The 18,690-nt window shown below is 35.6% G+C and overlaps 1 protein-coding gene across 7 annotated transcripts in view; it reads right to left on the bottom strand.

Annotated features, from left to right (window-relative positions):
* ST6GALNAC3 (ST6 N-acetylgalactosaminide alpha-2,6-sialyltransferase 3) overlaps positions 1-18,690 on the bottom strand; it is a 567,065-nt gene that overhangs the window by 111,973 nt on the left and 436,402 nt on the right. The window lies entirely within an intron of this gene.

The following is an 18,690-nucleotide window of genomic DNA, read 5'->3' as shown; positions in this document are numbered from 1 at the left end:
TAAAATCTAGAGGGACCAGATGATTAAAGTCCTTCATTTTTAAAGAATTCTTTCAAAAATCCCAGAAGCTAGAGGCAAATTGTTTTTATTGTTGCTTGAGTTTTGTTAGGGGCATAGAATATATGAGGTTTTGTAAAAAAAAATAAAAAACAAAAAAAAACAAAAAAAACCCTGAAATATTTGTCTCTATTTCTATAATATTATACACAATATTTGGATTGTTAAAAGCGATACTATTCATCATGTGAAAGAGACCAAGAAAGCCACTGACTCTGAACTTCATGCAGCCATCTATTCACAAGTTCTTTAACAAATAAATGATGAACACCTACTATATATGATTATTTATGCTAAGTATTATGGTAAGCATGAATATGAATAACATAAAGTCTTTACCTTTAAGAGATGTACAACATAGTAGTAGAGACAGATACAATCAGATAACTATAACATATAACATATAGTCTTGACCTTTAACAAATGTATAACATAGCAGTAGAGACAAATATAATCAGGTAACTGTAATATAGGCAGAAAGTTCAAAATGCCCTGGGGGTTCTAGTTCAAGATGGCTCATGAAGGGACATGTTCACCTATCTTCCCTCTCAAATTACTACTGACAAGACCTTATAATATGATTGTAAAAGCCATGGTAAGACTAGGGAACTGGTTATCCTAACAGCAGAGCAGTATACTAATAGAAATTTCAGTTAGATATAAATAAGAAGAGATTGGCAGGATTTTTGTTCCATGATTAGTTTTCGGTAGATTGATTTACCTGTTGCTAATTAAAAAAAACAAAAAAAAAAAAAACAACAAAAAAAAAACAAAATAAACACAAAAATCATCTGTTTAAAAGTATGCAATAGATAGTTGTAGAAATAATAAGTACTAGAGAGGCTAAAATCGTTGGAAAGGAAGGCTATTGGACAGGTGTAATAATGATCTTCAGCTGCATTTTTTTTCTGGAAGACTGTAATGATTCTTGGCATGGGTAGACTGGGAGAGTAGGCTTTCAAATGGCAAGGGGGCACTGTTGAGGACATAGAAACCATTAGACATTTTGGCATTTACAAGGATTGGAGTCACAAAATTGGACAACTGAAGAGCCTCAAGACACAAGTGATTCTCCCCTCAAAATATTTGTCAAACACTGAAGGTATACAGGGTGGAGCTAAAGAACTAAACTACAAACCCTGAGTGGTGGAGTGGGACATTTCATACTCTCCTAGTGCTGAGAAGACAAAAACTTGCTAGGATGAATGAGTGAGTGAATAAAGCAGTATCTTAATTGCAAGCCGCAGAGATCTCCAGACTACAGACAAAGGAAACTAAAGATAGACTGAGTCTTAATCAAAACTTCTAGCATGTATAAAGTCAGCCTATTCCTGGATAAAATAAGGTGACAGCCTCTCCATCTGCCTGGCAGAAGAAAGGGTAACCCTTTTCTAATGCAAGATCACAACATCTGGAGCCTCTGTAGTCTTTATTCTCAGTGTTCTGCATTTATTAAAATCCTTTTGGGCATGGGAAGAGACAGGGCCATGGGTCTAAACACCAAGAGAAAAAGAAATGGGCAACGGAAACAAATCCACACATGATGTAGATATTAAGACAAAGATTATAAAATAACTGAATAACATGAACAAGAAAAACAGATAAATTATACAGCAAAAAGATAAAATGTTGGAGAATTTTATCAGATAATTAAAATCTGAACCAATCATGTTCTACCTAGTTGGTTAGAAGTCACATTAAGGTTGATGCTTTTGTATCTGATACTGGAAGTTCATGTCTCAAGGCTAAACATTTGAGGAAAAAGAACGGATGTCAAGGTTGGGTCAGTGAGAATAAACTGGAATCCATAGGAATAAACTGGAACACATGGGGATGGACCTAAGCTCCTTCCAGTTTCTCACTACTTCTACCTTCAGTGGGAATTGTTGTGCACAAGAAGTTACAAGCCTTCATCATACAGTTGGCACACCTTTGGCTAAGGATTCAGAGAAGCTGAAAGAGGAGTAGCCGAAGGCCTGTCTGCTGCTCAACACCAATGATACGAACCAACAGATCAATGACAGTATGTGTGAGCTGCAACAGCATTTGAGTCTGTTCATGACTTTCCAGGTGTAAACTAATATGATCACTGCTTTAATTCCGCCTTCCAAATTTCACGTGAAATGTCTTTCAGGACCCACTTCAACTGGAAACATGGAAGAAAAAGAATTGTGAGAAATGTAGATCAGCCTAATGTAATTGGCATAATATAAAGCCACCACAGAATCTACACAAAATAATTACACGGGATTTCTAGAAATAGAAAGTGTTATGTCTTAAAATAAGAACTAAATGGATACATATAGTACCAAGCTGGACATAGTTGAAAACAAGATTAGTGAACTCAAAGACAGTCAATAGAAAAGACTCAAGTGGAAACACAGATAGAAAAAGAAAGGGAGGAGGCAAGAATAGAGCGAAACAGAAATTGTATCACATGTATGTAACTTGTATATCAGAAAGAAAGAAAAGAATTGGAAAGAAACTATATTTGAAGAGATAATGGCAAAAAAATTTCCAAATTGAAGAAAAGCATCAATACATAAATTCAAACAAATCAGCAAACTAAAAGCATAATAAATACTTTTTAAACCACTAAGGCATACCATAGAAAAACTGATTTTTAAAAAGTACAGAAGTAAAATAAATCATAAAAGAAGCAAAAGGAAAAAATACATGGTATCTTTGAAGGAGCAGAAATAAGATTATAGCTGACTTCTCAGTAGATATGATATAAGCCGGAAGAACGGTATGGTGTATTTTTTTTTTTTTTTTTGAAACAGAGTCTCGCTTTGTTACCCAGACTGGAGTGCAGTGGTGCGATCCCGGATCACTGCAACCTCTGCCTCCTGAGTTCAAGCAATTATCTTGCCTCAGCCTCCCAAGTAGCTGGGACTAGCGGTGCATGCCACCATGTCCGGCTAATTTTTTGTATTTAGCAGAGATGGGGTTTCACCATGTTTCCCATGCTGGTCTTAAACTCCTGAGCTCAGGCAATCCACCCGCCTTGGCCTCCCAAAGTGCTAGGATTACAAGCGTGAGTCACCGTGCCTGGCCTGGAATGATATTTTTTAAATGCTAAAAATAAATGTCAACTAGCATTGTACACTCAATGAAAATATACTTAAAAAGAAATATGAAATACTAATATTTTCAGAAAAACAAAAATCAAGACAATTCATCTCAGTATGATTGTACTAAAGGAAATATTAAGTCAACTTCTTCTTTATAAATAACATAATCAATCATAGAGGAAAATGCAGAAATGAAGGAAAAAATGAAGAGCAATAAAAAGATAAATACTTGGGCAAATATGAGTGAATATAAGCCAGGTGCCATGGCTCACAACTGTAATCCCAGCTATTCAAGAGGCCAAGGCAGGGGGACTGCTTGAGCCCAGAAGTTTTGAGATAAGCTCAGTTGCCCACTGAGCAACATAGTGAAACTCTCCATCAATCTCCCGCCCTTTCTGCCTCTCTCTTTTCCTCTGTGTGTGTATGTGTATGTGTATGTGTATGTGTGTGTATATATGTATGTATGCATGCGTGTGTGTGTGTGTATATATGTCTATATATATGGCACAAAATAACATATATATATATATATATATATGGCACAAAATAACAATGTTTTGTTTGGGGAATTTAAAATATATATAGAATTAAAATACATGACAATAATACCAAAGGGATAAATGAAGTTAAAGTGTTATAACTTTGTATCCTTATTGTGGAAGAGGTGAAAGCAATCATTTGTATTAAGCTGTAATAAGTCATGGGTACATTTTTTATTGCTTAAGCATTAAAAGACTTGTTTAAAATGTAAAAATAATAAGATAATAAACTATTGAATGACAAATCACCTGATTAATCTAAAAGAAAGAAAAAGCACAGGCATTTTAAAAAGATTAGGTAGGCTACATAATAAGGTGGATATAAATCCAAATACATCAATAAGTACATTAACTAACAACATAATTCAAGTACAAGATTAATATGTTCAAGCTAGATTTTTAAAATTTATATGTGCTTACAACAGTAGAGTGGTACTGTGTACCACGTAATTACAAACCAAATAAAACTGGTATGGCTATATTGATATTAGTCAAACAGAAAGCACTACTAAGAATAAACAAGGTCATATCATGGTGATAAGGTGTCAGTCTACCAGGACGATATATACCAATTCTAAATCTCAATGCAACCAATTAAAAACAAAAACAAAAACAAAGAACTTAGCAGGTCTCTGAAATCTATTAGCCATGCAAATAAAAGAACCTCCAAAGTAAGTAATTTTTGCCAGATGAACCACAACTAAGCACAAGATCAGAAGTAGTAGTGAAGGCTAGAAGTAGAAAACTATGGGCGGTTGGACCAGTATATTTATCATTGTGTGCGTGTGTGTATGTATGTATGTGTGTGTATGGTATGTGCGTGTATACTATGCCAATCCCCTGCCCTCAGAGCAGCTGACTTCAGTGTTTGCTTCTAGGATTACCCTGTCAATACACCTTTATAAAGTGGGAATTCTGAGAAGTACCTCTGATAACTTATGGTCTCCTGTGCCAAGATAACAGGCTATGACCTATCCTTATACAGGGGCCCTTTATGTGTCTCTCTTCCCTTGCCTAGTACATAGAATGAAGGCTCCTGTTACTTGTACCTGTATTTACCACTACTTCTCATTTGTGCTCAGTAAATAAGATGACACTATCAATACTTTTCCATCACGACATAATCAATTACTAAACATTTGAGAGAATCACAGTATGAAAAAAGAGTCACTGACTCAACAACAAAAAAGTAACCACTAAGAAAATGGGAGTTAATATAGAGGAAACAGGAATAAAATGGAAATATGTATATAATTTTTTAAAGTGTATATTTAAAAATATATACACTTCAGTGTATATAAGTGTAAAAATATATACTTTTATAAGTGTATAAATATATATGAAAATATACATACAGTGTGTGTGTGCATGCATGTATGTATATATTTATATATATTTATATCCTTTTTAAAATTTCCATAAATATTTACGATAAAAGCAACTGGCTGCTATAAAAAATTAATGGGCAGAATCCTTGGAAATTAAAAGCACAATTACCATAAACTTAATAATTCAGTTGAATAGTTGAAACTAGAATAATAAACTAGAAGATTAAAATGAGGGATTCTCCTAGAAAAGAGTACAGATGACAAAGGGTTGAAAAGTATGAAAAATGAGTTAACTCATTGAGAATGAAAGCCCATACAGCATATCCATAAAGATTAATGAACCAACTATATGTATCTTCATGATGTAGAGCTGCGCTAATCAACAGTTACTAGCTACACGTGTCTATTTACATTTAAGTTTAAATTAATTAAAATTTCAGAACTTTTAAAATTCAGTTAGTCTACTTACTCACATTTCAAAGAAAGGTTCAAGAGACATATGTGATAGGTGGCTGTTTTGGACAGTGCAGTGAATAATTCCTTGCAAAGAAACAAGGAACTGATTGATACCATTATCTTCATCAGAAAATGTGGATGCAAAGAGACTGTAAAGGCATGTCTTCGAAATTCTGAGAAAACATAATTTTTAACCTAGAATTTTACATTGAAATTATCTCTAATGTGTGAAGGCTGAGGTAACATTTTCAGTCACAAAGTCTCAGGAAACTTTATCTAATAGGATTCTTTTGAAGAAAATATTTGAGGATACATTTGAGGAAAAACAAAAAAAATCTAAAAAAAAAGATGACACTGTGAGATACAAGAAAAGATGGTCAAAGCCTCTCCCTTGCGTGGACCCAGTGGAAGGTAAAGAGGTTACAGAAGAAAATAAACTGAATTACTAAGTCTTCAATAATTTGTGGTGATCTACTTTCTCATTCTAACTACTTACTTTTAAATCTACTTTGTATTTGTAATTTTATTTTTTCTTAAAGATTCTTACTCCCTTCAGTAATATAGGCCACACAAGCTAGATCCACCCCTGAAGAGAACTTAATTCAAAAGAACCCCACAGCAAATGACTGCAACCTTCACAGCCAGGCCAGATTCAGGATTAAATGCTAAATTAGTGGTGGATTCACTGGTGATGTCAAATTGGTGACATCAAAAGACAACAAACCAGGCTCAAATATGCAAGTTCAATGCAGCAATTTTTTTTTTTTTTTTTTTTTTTTGAGACGGAGTCTCGCTCTGTCGCCCAGGCTGGAGTGCAGTGGCGCAATCTTGACTCACTGCAAGCTCTGCCTCCCAGGTTCACACCATTCTCCTGCCTCAGCCTCCCGAGTAGCTGGGACTACAGGCGCCCACCACCACGCCCGGCTAATTTTTTTGTATTTTTAGTAGAGACGGGGTTTCACCATGTTAGCCAGGATGGTCTCGAGTTCCTGACCTCGTGATCTGCCTGCCTCGGCCTCCCAAAGTGCTGGGATTACAGGCTTGAGCCACCGCACCCAGCCCAGAATGTGTTTTTAAGTCTAAAAATTATTGATAATAAAGCTAAGTGACGCGCTTTTTTTTTTTTTTCCCCCAGATAGAGTTTTGCTCTCTTACCCAGGCTGGAGTGCAGTGGCACGATCTTGGCTTACTGCAACCTCTGCCTTCTGGGTTCAAGTGATTCTCCTGCCTCAGCCTCCTGAGTAGCTAGGAGTATAGGCCTGGCTAATTTTTTTGTATTTTTAGTAGAGACAGGGTTTCACCATGTTGGCCAGGCTGGTCTCGAACTCCTGACCTCCAGTAATCCGCCCGCCTTGGCCTCCCAAAGTGCTGGGATTACAGGCATGAGCCATCATGCCTAGTCTAAATGACACTTTAAACAGCAATTTCCAGGAAATAATTCCTAAGAAAATGGCTTTAAAGGACAAATAAGCTGAACATACATTGATGATCATTTTAACAAAACACAGGAAGGGGCAGGGAAGTAGAAGGAAAATGAAAAATTACTAAGAATCTAATTCAGAAAGAGTAATTTTAGGACATACTTAATGTCAACATAGAATTGGAAACTGTAAGTTTACATACTGTATTTGAACATACACGATGTGAGAAAAATGGAATGCATAATTACTAAAGAAGGAATGAAGAAAAAAAAAAACCCTAATAAAATAAGCTTAATACAAAAGAAGAAGAAAAATAAACAGCCAGGTTATATATGATTAAATATTTCAATCATTACAATAAATGTGAATTAAGTAAAACACCTCATTAAAAATATGTCATGTCAGATACACATAATAGTTTTATCTACATGCTCTTTACTAGAATCATAACTACATGAAAATGACATAGAATGGTTGAACATGAAGATTCACTAATAAATCAAGACTGGTCCTATCAATCATAAATATACTTGAGTATAAGATGAAAAGAATTAAAAATTATTAAGATAATACGGCCGGGCGCGGTGGCTCAAGCCTGTAATCCTAGCACTTTGGGAGGCCGAGATGGGTGGATCATGAGGTCAGGAGAGCGAGACCATCCTGGCTAACACGGTGAAACCCCGTCTCTACTAAAAAATACAAAAAACTAGCCGGGCGAGGTGGCAGGCGCCTGTAGTCCCAGCTACTCGGGAGGCTGAGGCAGGAGAATGGCGTAAACCCGGGAGGTGGAGCTTGCAGTGAGCTGAGATCCGGCCACTGCACTTCAGCCCGGGCGACAGAGCCAGACTCCGTCTCAAAAAAAAAAAAAAAGATAATACATCATAGGTATTTAGCAACATGCATCAAAAATATAAGGTCAACTTTAAGTTTTGTAAGGAGAAATAAAAAAATCCACTGTTGTATTTGGACACAAATTATAAATCAATGATATGAAGTAGTCAGAAATAAACAGCAATATAGATTATTCAATGTTGAAAGTTATATCCAACAAACAAAAATAACTTATTTTTAATATTCATAGAATACTTAAAAAGATTGACTACATAAGGCCACAAAATAATTTTATACATTTGGAACAGCAGAAATTATGGTCCACATTTTCTGGCTAAATAAATAAACAGTGAAAATGAACACCTCCTTCCTGCAAAAACAAAGAACGACAAGAAAACTCTCCAATTGTATACATTTAAAACCTCACTTTTAATAAATCTTGACTGTAAGGGGAATTCAAAATTAAAATCATAATCTGTTTAAGAGTGAATAGCTGTGAATATATATATCAAAATAGGCTACCGCAAAGATAAACTCAAAGGAAAAATAAGTAGCCTTAAAAATGTACCAATTGATAGCAAAAATGTTGAAAATAATTAGTCAACAAACAACAAATAAAATAAAAGAAAGTTGAAGGAAAGAATTAATAAAGGTTGAAAATAAACACAGCAATAATTTACAGTAAGCCTTTAAAAGGTTTAAATTTAAAAGGTTTAATTAATCAAGGTAGGCTTGATTAATCACAGCAAAAAGCGACTCTGCAAGAATAAATAAAATCTATAAAAAATTGACAAGTCTAATGAGAAACTATACAAAAGTTAGATAAAATTTTAAAAATCAGCTTGACTATACGACAAAAATAAAACATTAAAATCATACCTAAAAAGTCATATTCACTAGAACTATAAGACATTAAAACACATAAACACAGAGCTACCAAAAATGTGTAAAATCTATATTAAAAATGAAAAAAATTATGATAATACATTTGAAAAGCCTTGAACATATAAATCAATATATTGTGTTCTTGGGTGGGAAGAGTCTATATTTTAATGTGTTGATTCTATATAAATCTAAAATTTCAATCAAAATCCTAATGATTATTAATCAATTTAAACAGATAATTTGTTGGTTTATATGGAACAATAAAATAGGCAAGAATCCCAAAGAAATTTTTAAAATTATCCCATAATTAATTGGAATCTGTCTCAACAGATATCAAATTTAAAAAGAAAATGATAAAAGGACTTAGAAAAAATTTTTATAAGACTGAAAGATTTTACTGTACATATATTTTAATTTTCCATATGGAAAAAGCTACAATGAACAAAGTTAAAAGATAACTAGGAGGAAATAGCCATAACATCTATAATATACAAAGGGTTAATATTCATTTTATACGGAGTTCTTTCAAAAAAATATAGACAAACTAATAGAAATCTGAACAAAGGACCATTTACAAGGAAAATATACACGAACTAAGAGATATATGCTGTGTTTGTTAACTCACTACCACAGGGAATAAAAATTAAAATAAGAAGACATTAACTTTTTGCTCATTAGATTGAGAATATAAGAAAAATGTTGATAGTAACTTTGAAAATGTGGTGAAAAGAGCAAGCTCAGATGTTATCTAAGCACAGTTCTTTTTCAAGCTATCTGTCAGAGTGTAGCTATCAAAATATAAAATGCAAATATCCTCTGACATGGCAAGCTCACTTCTAGAAATCTTTTGTATTTCTACAAAAGAAGAAGAAAAATAAACAACCAGGTTATATATGATTAAATATTTCAATCATTACAATAAATGTGAATTAAGTAAAACACCTCATTAAAAATATAAGCTTGCATTTATACGAAATACATATATACTCATTAATAGCAAAAAGTATATTTTTAAATTGCCAGTTATAAAAACCTATCTTAAAAAGTTTAAGCAAAACCAAACAAAAGCAAACAAGAAAACCATGTGCTCATCAAAAGCAAACAATAGAAAAAAGAAGGAAATATATAATATATGTATACACACATATATGTATGTATGTATATCTATAATCTCCAAGACATACTGTAACATTTAAAAAAATAACTCAAAGAATTTTAAATCAAAAAGGTCTCTTGGCCTGCACATACCCATTTCCAGCACAATAGCTGGCCTGAAGTCAGCCCTACATTACTGGAGAGAGGCACTGTGCAGTTTTCCAGCACATGCATGCCCATCCATGGTTGGACAGCCAGCTTGGAGCACTCAAATATATAAACTACGTATTATTAGTTCTAAAGGGAGAGATAGACAGCGACACAATAATAGTATTGGACTTTAACACTCCACTGTCAACAATAAACAGATCATATAGACAGAAAATCAACAAAGAAACATCATATTAAACTACACTACATACTAAATGAACTTAAGAGGTATTTACAAAACATTCCATCCAACAGCTATAGAACACACATTCTTCTCATCTGCACATGGAACATCCAAGATAAATGATACTGTAGTCTACAAAACAAGGCTTAAACATTTACAAAGATAGAGATCGTATCAAGTATCTTTTCAGACCATAATGGTACAAACCTGGAAATCAACAACAAGAAAAACTTCGGAAATCTTATAAATACATGGAAATTAAATAACATGCTCCAGAGTAACCAATGAGGTAAATAGACAAAAGGAGAATTTAAAAATTCCTTGAGACAAATGAGAATGGAAACACATCATACCAAACCTTATGGAATACAGCAAAAACAGTTCTAAGAGGAGAGTTCATAGCAGTAAATGCCTACATCAAAAAATAAAGAAGATTCCTAATAAATAACTTAACCAAACACCTCAAGGAAATAGAAAAACAAGAAAAAACTAAGCCAGAATTGGCAGAAGAAAGGAAATAATAAAGCTCAGAGCAGAAATAAACAAAAAATTCAAAAAATATCAACACAAGAGTTGGTTTTTTGAAAAGATAAAATAAACAAACATTTAGCTAGTCTATGAAAAAATATGATAAGATCCCAAAACTTCAAGTCAGAGATGAAAAAGGAGACACTACAACTGATATCACAGAAATATGAAGGATTGTAGGATTAAATTATGAAGAAACTGAAAATCTGGACAGATCAATAATGAGTGAGGAAATTGAATCAATAATAAAATATCCTCCATCAAAAAATAAAATAAAAAGCCCAGTCTGATGGCTTCACTGCTGAATTCTATCAAACATTTAAAGAACAATATAGATGCTTGTCACACTATTACAGAAAATAGAAGATTAGGAAATACTTCCAAACTAATTTTATGAGGCAGCATTACCCTGATTCCAAAGCCAGACAAGGACATAACCAAAAAAGAAAACTAAAGTCCCTGATAAACATAGATATAAAAATTCTCAACATGAAACTAGCAAACAGAATATAGTAGCATATTAAAAAGATCAATTACTGTGATCAAGTGGAATTTATCCCAGAGATGCCAGAATGGTTCAACATATGCAAATCAACAAATGTGATACACCAGTGTCTTAGTTTATTTGGTGTTGTAGTAAGAGAATACCAGAGACTGGGTGATTTATAAAGAAAAAGGTTGATTTAGCTCATAGTTCTGCAAGCTGAGAAGTTCAAAAGCATGCTTGACTTTTGCAAGGGCTTTTGCTGCATCACAAAACAGCAGAGAAAGTCAAAGGAAAAGCATATGTGTGTGAAGAGAGGGAAACCTGAGGGGTATCCTGACATTATGACAACCCACTTTCACTGGAACTAATCCATTTTTGCAAGAACCAATCCAGTCATGAGAGAGTGAGAACTCACTGAGAATAGAACCAAGTCATTCATGAGAGATCTGTCCCATAACCCAAACACCTACCACTAGGCCCCACTTTCCAGTGCTGCCACACTGGGGATATAGTTTCAACACGACCTTTGGTGGGGACAAACAAAACATATCCAAACCATACAACCACATTAACAACAAGTTAGAAGATAAAAACCATACGATCATTTAAATAAATGGAGAAAAATCTTCTGATAATATTCAACACCCTTCATGATAAAAACTCTCCACAAATTAAGTATAAAATGTATGTACCTCAACACAGGAAAGGCCATATATGACAAACCCACAGCTCAATACTGAAAGTGCTTGCCAGAGCAACTAGGCAAGAGGAAGAAATAAAAGGCATGCAATTTGGAAAGGAGAAAGTCAAACTGTTCCCATTTACAAATGACATGATTTTATGTATAGAAAACCCTAAAGATTTCACAACAAAACTGTTGAAACTAATAAATGAATTCAGTGAAGTCACAGCACACTAAATCAACATACAAAAAAATCAGTAGCCTTTCTGTATGCTAGAAGCCAACTATCTGAAAAAGAAGTCAGGAAAACAATTCCATTTACAATAGTTTCCAAAAATTAAGATATCTAGGAATAAACTTAACTAAGGAAGTGATAGATCTCTACACTGAAAACTATAAAATGCTGAGGAAAGAAATTGAGGAAGACACAAAGAAATTGAGGAAGATACAAGTAAATGGAAAGATATCACATATTCATAGATTAGAAGAACTGACACTGTTAAAATGTCCATACTATCTTAAGTTATCCACAGATGTAATACAATTCTTATCAAAATACCAAATGACATTCTTTACAGAAATAGAAAAAAAAAATCCTAACGTTTACATGGAACCACAAAAGGCCCAAAATAGCTAAAGCAATCCTGAACAAAAAGAACAAAGCTGGAGGCATCACACTACCTGACTTTAAAATAGATTACAAAGCTGTAAGTACCAAGACATTATGGTACTAGCATATAAGCAGACACACAGATCAATAGAACGCAATAGAGAGCCCAGAAATAAATTCACCTACTTACATTCAATTTATTTTCAACACAGGTGCCAAGAATACACATTATAGAAAACACAGTGTTTTCAATAAACAGTGCTGGAAAAACAGGATGTCCCTGAGCAGAAGAATGAGTCTAGACCCTTACTTCTCACCATATACAAAATTCAACCAAAATGGATTAAAGGCTAATTGTAAAGTGTGTAACTGAAAAACTACTAGAAGAAAACAAAGGGGGGGGGGGGGGGCTTCACAACACTGGGCATGGCAGGGATTTTACAAATAAGACCTCAAAAGCATAGGCCACAAAAGCAAACGTAGACAAATGGGATTATGTCAAACTAAAAAGGTTTTGCACAGCACGAAAAACAATTAATAGAGAGAAGAGACAACCTGTAGAATGGGAGAAAATATTTGTAAACTATACTTTCGACAAGGAGTTAATATCCAAAATATATTAGGGACTTAAACAAAAGAAAAAAAAAAACCCAAAATACCTAAATAGATATTTTTCAAAAGAAAAAGTGAGACACACAAATGACCAATAGGCACATGAAAAAATGCTCGACATCGTTAATCATCAGGGAAATGCAAATCAAAACCACGATGAGATATCATCACCTTACTCCATTTAGAATGCATATTATCAAAAAGAAAAAAAGTGTGTGTGTCTGTATGTATATAAATAAAGAGTTGATATAACAGAAGCAGAGAGCAAAACAGTGGTTACCAGATATTAGGGAGAGGAGCAAGAAGGGAGGATAGAGTGAGGCTGGTCAACGGATACAAAGTTACAATTAGACAGGAGGAATAAGTCCTGGTGTTCTATTGCACAATAGGTGATCATTGTTAACAGGATGGTATTGTGTATTACAAAATATCTAGAGGAGAAGCTTTTGAATGTTCCACCACTATGAAGTGATGGATCCACTAAACACCTTGATTTGATCATTATACAACATATGTGTATCAAAATATCAAATTGTAAACCATAAATATGTGTAATTATAAAATGTGTCAATAAAAAAGTTTTAGAAGTATCATCTAAAAAAACTCAAGTGGTAGAGAGTATAATTTTAATTTTATCTACCAACAAGAAGCAACAGAAAGAACAAATAACACATAAATACATGGTGTATGCATGGATGCATACATGCATAGAAAAAGGAACAGACTCTTATTAGGGGTTACCTGTGGGTTTGAAGGATAAATTGAGGCATTCTTTCACATTGTTTTATTCTATTTTTTTTCACAGTAGTAAATTTTTCCCCCACAAAAATCAAAATATTCAAGTATGACATTTTTCTATTTTAAACAACCAGTTAAAAAGAAGAAATTATGTTATGGGAGCACAGAGGAAGAAGAGACTAATGTCAGGAAATAATTCCAAATTTGGATCCCAAGATACAGTCTTTGACCTTTAGAAGGTGAGGAGATACTTCTCAGATCGCCATGACACACAGTATTACATGACACACAGAGGTCCGAAGACAAGTAACAACAAATTGTAGGAACAGTCAGAAGAGAGCTTTTACTTCCAATATGTTATCTAATAATTCATTTTGCTTCACCACTTAATGTTGAGAGGAAAATTCAATTCATTTGAAATCATTTATTCATATCCCTAAACTGAACGGCATATTGATTTTGATATTCATTTTCACTACATTCAAGAGGCCTTCGATGTGGAGCTCTTTCCATTTTTAAGCGTCCTCAAATCACCATGATTGTACTGCCTCTCTCTGAATGGCAAAAAGTCACAGTCACACGCAAGGGAGACGCTTCCTGCTCAGTTTAGTTGAATTTAACAAACTTTGGCTGAATGGCTTTTATGTGCAAGGTACTGCGCAAGGGCCGGAGAAGGGAAGATGAAAATTCGGTGTCTTTGCTCTAAAGAATCTTTAAACCTACCAAGGAGAACAGAGGCATAAATACCTGAGCTGTGTTCAGGTCACTGTGGGAGGAAAGGGGAGGGACACCACACACAGGCTAGGGATGTAAGCAGCAGCAGCCTGAACAGCAGCAGGAGTTAGCGAGTGGGGGAAGGTAAAAGGTGGAGGCAGGTCCACGGGCCTGAAACAGCACAGCTGCCTGCAAGGAGGCGGAATCCACTCTTTCTGGATTGTAACTGATGAGAGTAGGTGGAAAAGAGAAGGTGGAGGTGAGGTCAGAGAAGAGGACCGAGGTCAGACACTTGAGGGCTTCAAATGAGAGGTAAAGAACGTCAGCTCTATTGTGAGCAAGATTTGAAGGATTTTAAGTCACACAGTTAGATTTACTTTATAAATGGATCACTTTGGTGTGGGATAAGAGTAGAGGGCAGGGACACTAGATAGGAAGCTTTGGCAAAAGACCCTGATGTCCTGAACTACAGTGGTAACAGTTGAGAGGGGAAATAGAGATGTGTTTGAGAAACCCCATCTAGGAAGCCAATTTACCAGGCTTGGGTTATGAGGATTAAATGAGTTAATATATACAGATAGCCCCCAATTTATGATAGTTTGACCTGCACTTTTTAAAAATTTTATGATTATGCAAAAGCAACATGCATTCCGTAGAAACTGTACTTTGAGCACTCATACAACCATTCTGGTTTTCACTTCCTGTACAGTATTCAACAAAGTACATGAGATATTCATCACTTCATCATAAAATGCACATTGTGTTTAATGACTTGTCCAATTGTAGCCTAATTTAAGTGTTCTGAGCATGTTGCAGGTAAGCCAGGTTTAGCTATGATGTTCGGTTATTTAGGTGTACACTATTGAATGCATTTTTGACTTCCACTATTTTCAACTTCCAAAGGGTTTATCCAAATATAACCCCATCATAAGTCAAGGAACATCTGTGTAAAGATCTTAGCTAGTGCATAGCATAGAGGAAACACCATATAACTGTCTGCTATTATTATTCTTGGGTCCACCATACTCTGTCTTCACTTCTACTTCTTGGACCATCTTCTAGGTTCCCTCTCTCTGGTTCCATACCTCACTCTATTGTTCCTATACAATATATTCCTGTGTTTTACATAACTGGCTCCTGGCTTCTAGACTGCAAAGCCTGTGTCTCATTTTTATTTTTTTCCTAGCACCCACCTGGCACAAAGTCCTTAAGATATTTTTGGTGAAGGGTAGAAATCAAAGGCCACAATATCTTACATGTAGTATTGTTAGCTCATAATCATGCCTCCAAATGGTGAAGACCCACTCTAAAGTTGTTGGCCAGAGCTCCTAGTATGCTGTGGGTTAAATCATATCCTACCTATTAATACTGTGATTACTTACTCTAGCAGGGAAAAGCTATGCCATCCAAGCCTTTGATTTCACCAGCAGCAGATGACACTTCAGGGCAGAACCACTATGCTTTAACTGTGCCCTGCAGGATCAGCCTCAGCCCTCACAAAACAAACACTTACTTTCTATCACCTTCAGGCTGATACTTAAAGGACTGAGAAAATCCTTTTTTTCCCTGTGTTAGATAGAATAATAGCTCCCTAAAGATGTCCCCACTCTAATACTTGAAACCTGTGAATATGTTGCTTTACATGCCAAAAAGGACTTCATAGGTGCAATTAAATTAAGGATCTTGAATTTGAAGGATTATTCTGGCCCAATGTAACCGAGGGGGTCCTTAAAAGAGAAATAGACAGCAATGTGAGAAAAAGATATGTGAGCATGGAAGCAGAAATCGGTGGAGGGAGGCCATGAGCCAAGGAATGTAGGCAGCCTTGCATTTTTTGCTGGAAAAAGAAACAGATCCTCCCTTGGATCTTCCAGAAGGAATGCAGCCCTAACAACCCATTTTAGACTTCTAACTTCAGAACTGTATGAAAATAACTTTGTGTTGTTTTAAACCACTAAGTTGGTGATAATTTATTACAGCAGCAATAGAAAACTAACACATTCCCCTAACTTAAATCTCGGTGGTACAAATTATTTCCAGTTTATTCCATCACTTTGATGTAGATTCAATACCTCAAGAACTGCTCTTACATTTCAAAGTGTCAGAATTAGCACGGTTTCTCTATCTTTTCATGATTCTAACCAAGAAAATCCTGTAGTATTAGCCAAACCCCAATATTATAAATTTCCACCCATTGTTAATATGAAGTTCATCTGACTCAAGTTAGTTTACTGGATTCCTGCCAATATTCTTTAAACATTCTTTGAATGCAAATTAGGTAACAACTACTCACTGCCTGCTGCCCCTTTTATTTATCTTCCAATTTGTGTTTCCCTGTTTGTTTGCCTGTTTATTTGTTCTAGACTGTACTGAGTGATAGAGATACTTCCTTAGACCACAAGCATTAAAATCATTTTAGACTACATCAACAGAATAACTCTGTTGGTGTTTCCAGAATAAATAATTCCATTCCCATTTACTGACTGAGTTGAAAAATGACAAGCTGTTCAACTCTTAGACTCATATTAGAAGCATCCCATACCTAGCCTATTCTGTCCTACTTGGTATGGTATTTATTCTATATGCATATTGTCCTTACTTAGTTGACACTCTAAACTCACCATCTGGTTTATCCTGGAAATTTATATCTACTTTGATGTGACAAAAACCTTTCTTATTGGTTCTTCAGTGAGAAATATGCCCAGTTTCTCAGAAATCAGCTGAATATTTTCAACTTTTCCATAATGTAAAAGTGACAGTGTGTTCCAGCAGCTGTAAAACTGTAGAGAATAAATGGGGAGGACGAAAGAAGATCACAGGGTATATGCTACCAGATGATCACCTAGAAACCTGGGGTCCAGCTAAGCCCCCGGCTGGTGCTTGCTGTGAAGCCCCCTCCATTCTCTGACTACCCTTCCCGGAGTCTCTTTCCATGCCTTCCTCAGCAACACCGGGGCTCTAGGGGTAGACTCCTGGGGGTTGTGCTGCAGCAATACTGGGTCCCAGGTGCCGAACTTCAAACATGATGCCGCCTTCCTACATCTTTCTGCGGAGACTCTGGGAGCTGTCCTGTCCACAGAGATTAGAATGTTGAAATTTTTCTGCAATTATATAACTACAGTAGTGGACCAAATTCCTCCAAGGCAGGAGTCCCTAACCCTAGGGCCACAGACTTGTACCTACCCCTGGCCTGTTAGGAACTGGGCAACACAGCAGTAGGTGAGCGAGCATTACTACCTGAACTCCATCTCCTGTTAGATCAGCAGCAGCATTAGATCAGGAGCACGAATCCTATTGTGAACTGTGCATGCGAGGGATCTAGGTTGTGCGCTCCTCATGAGAATCTAATGCCATCCCCCACAACCACACTCATGGAAAATTCGTCTTCCGTGAAACCAGTCCCTGGTGCCAAAATGGTTGGAAACTGCTGCTCGAAGGCAAGCCTACTATTCAAGGTAAAGGAGTAAAAGGAGCCAATAAGCACGAGAAGATGCTCAACATTATTAGCCAACAGGAAAGTCCAAATCAGAACCACAGTGAGGTGCCGCTTCACATCCACTTGGATGGCTATAATAAAAAAGACAGGTAATAACAAATATTGGTTAGAATGTGGAGAAACTGGAACCCTCATACACTGCTGGTGAGAATGTACAAGGGTGCAGCTGCTTTGAAAAACAGTCTAACACTCTCACAAAGGCCTACACATAGAATTCCCGTATGACCTAACAATTCCACTTCTAGGTATTTGTCCAAGAGAAAGGAAAACCTGTGTCCACACAAAGACTTGTAAAGGAATGTTCATAACCACATGATAATAATAGTCTTCTCTTTCTTTTCCGTTTTAATGCAATATCACTTCTGTCATATGTCAGTAGTACCAGAAATGGTTGCTTTCCCCGCACCACATAGACATCAGCTAACACAAATTTGCAAAAGCCTCAAGATTCAGGAGACTAAAGGGTTCTACACGTATTGTAGGCAGGTGACTGACTATCATGATCTCACAGCCTCCATTTCAAAGAGCCTAGCAATATTCTGGAGCTTATTAGCATATCATGTGTCAAATAAAGTCCATGTTTCATATATAGTACCTTATTAAATAATGATTATGTCTCAAGGTAGGAGCTGAACATATTTCATCTTTTTTTCTCTGCAGTTAAATAAGGTTACCCTCAGCAGCTATTGACAGGTATGAATGGCCAAATCGACACTGTTCCTGGCACTGAAATTTAAGCAGCA

The sequence above is a fragment of the Papio anubis genome, chromosome 1 (genome assembly GCF_008728515.1).
Source record: "Papio anubis isolate 15944 chromosome 1, Panubis1.0, whole genome shotgun sequence".
Lineage (NCBI taxonomy): Eukaryota > Metazoa > Chordata > Mammalia > Primates > Cercopithecidae > Papio > Papio anubis.
This window is presented reverse-complemented; position numbering and strand designations above follow the sequence as displayed.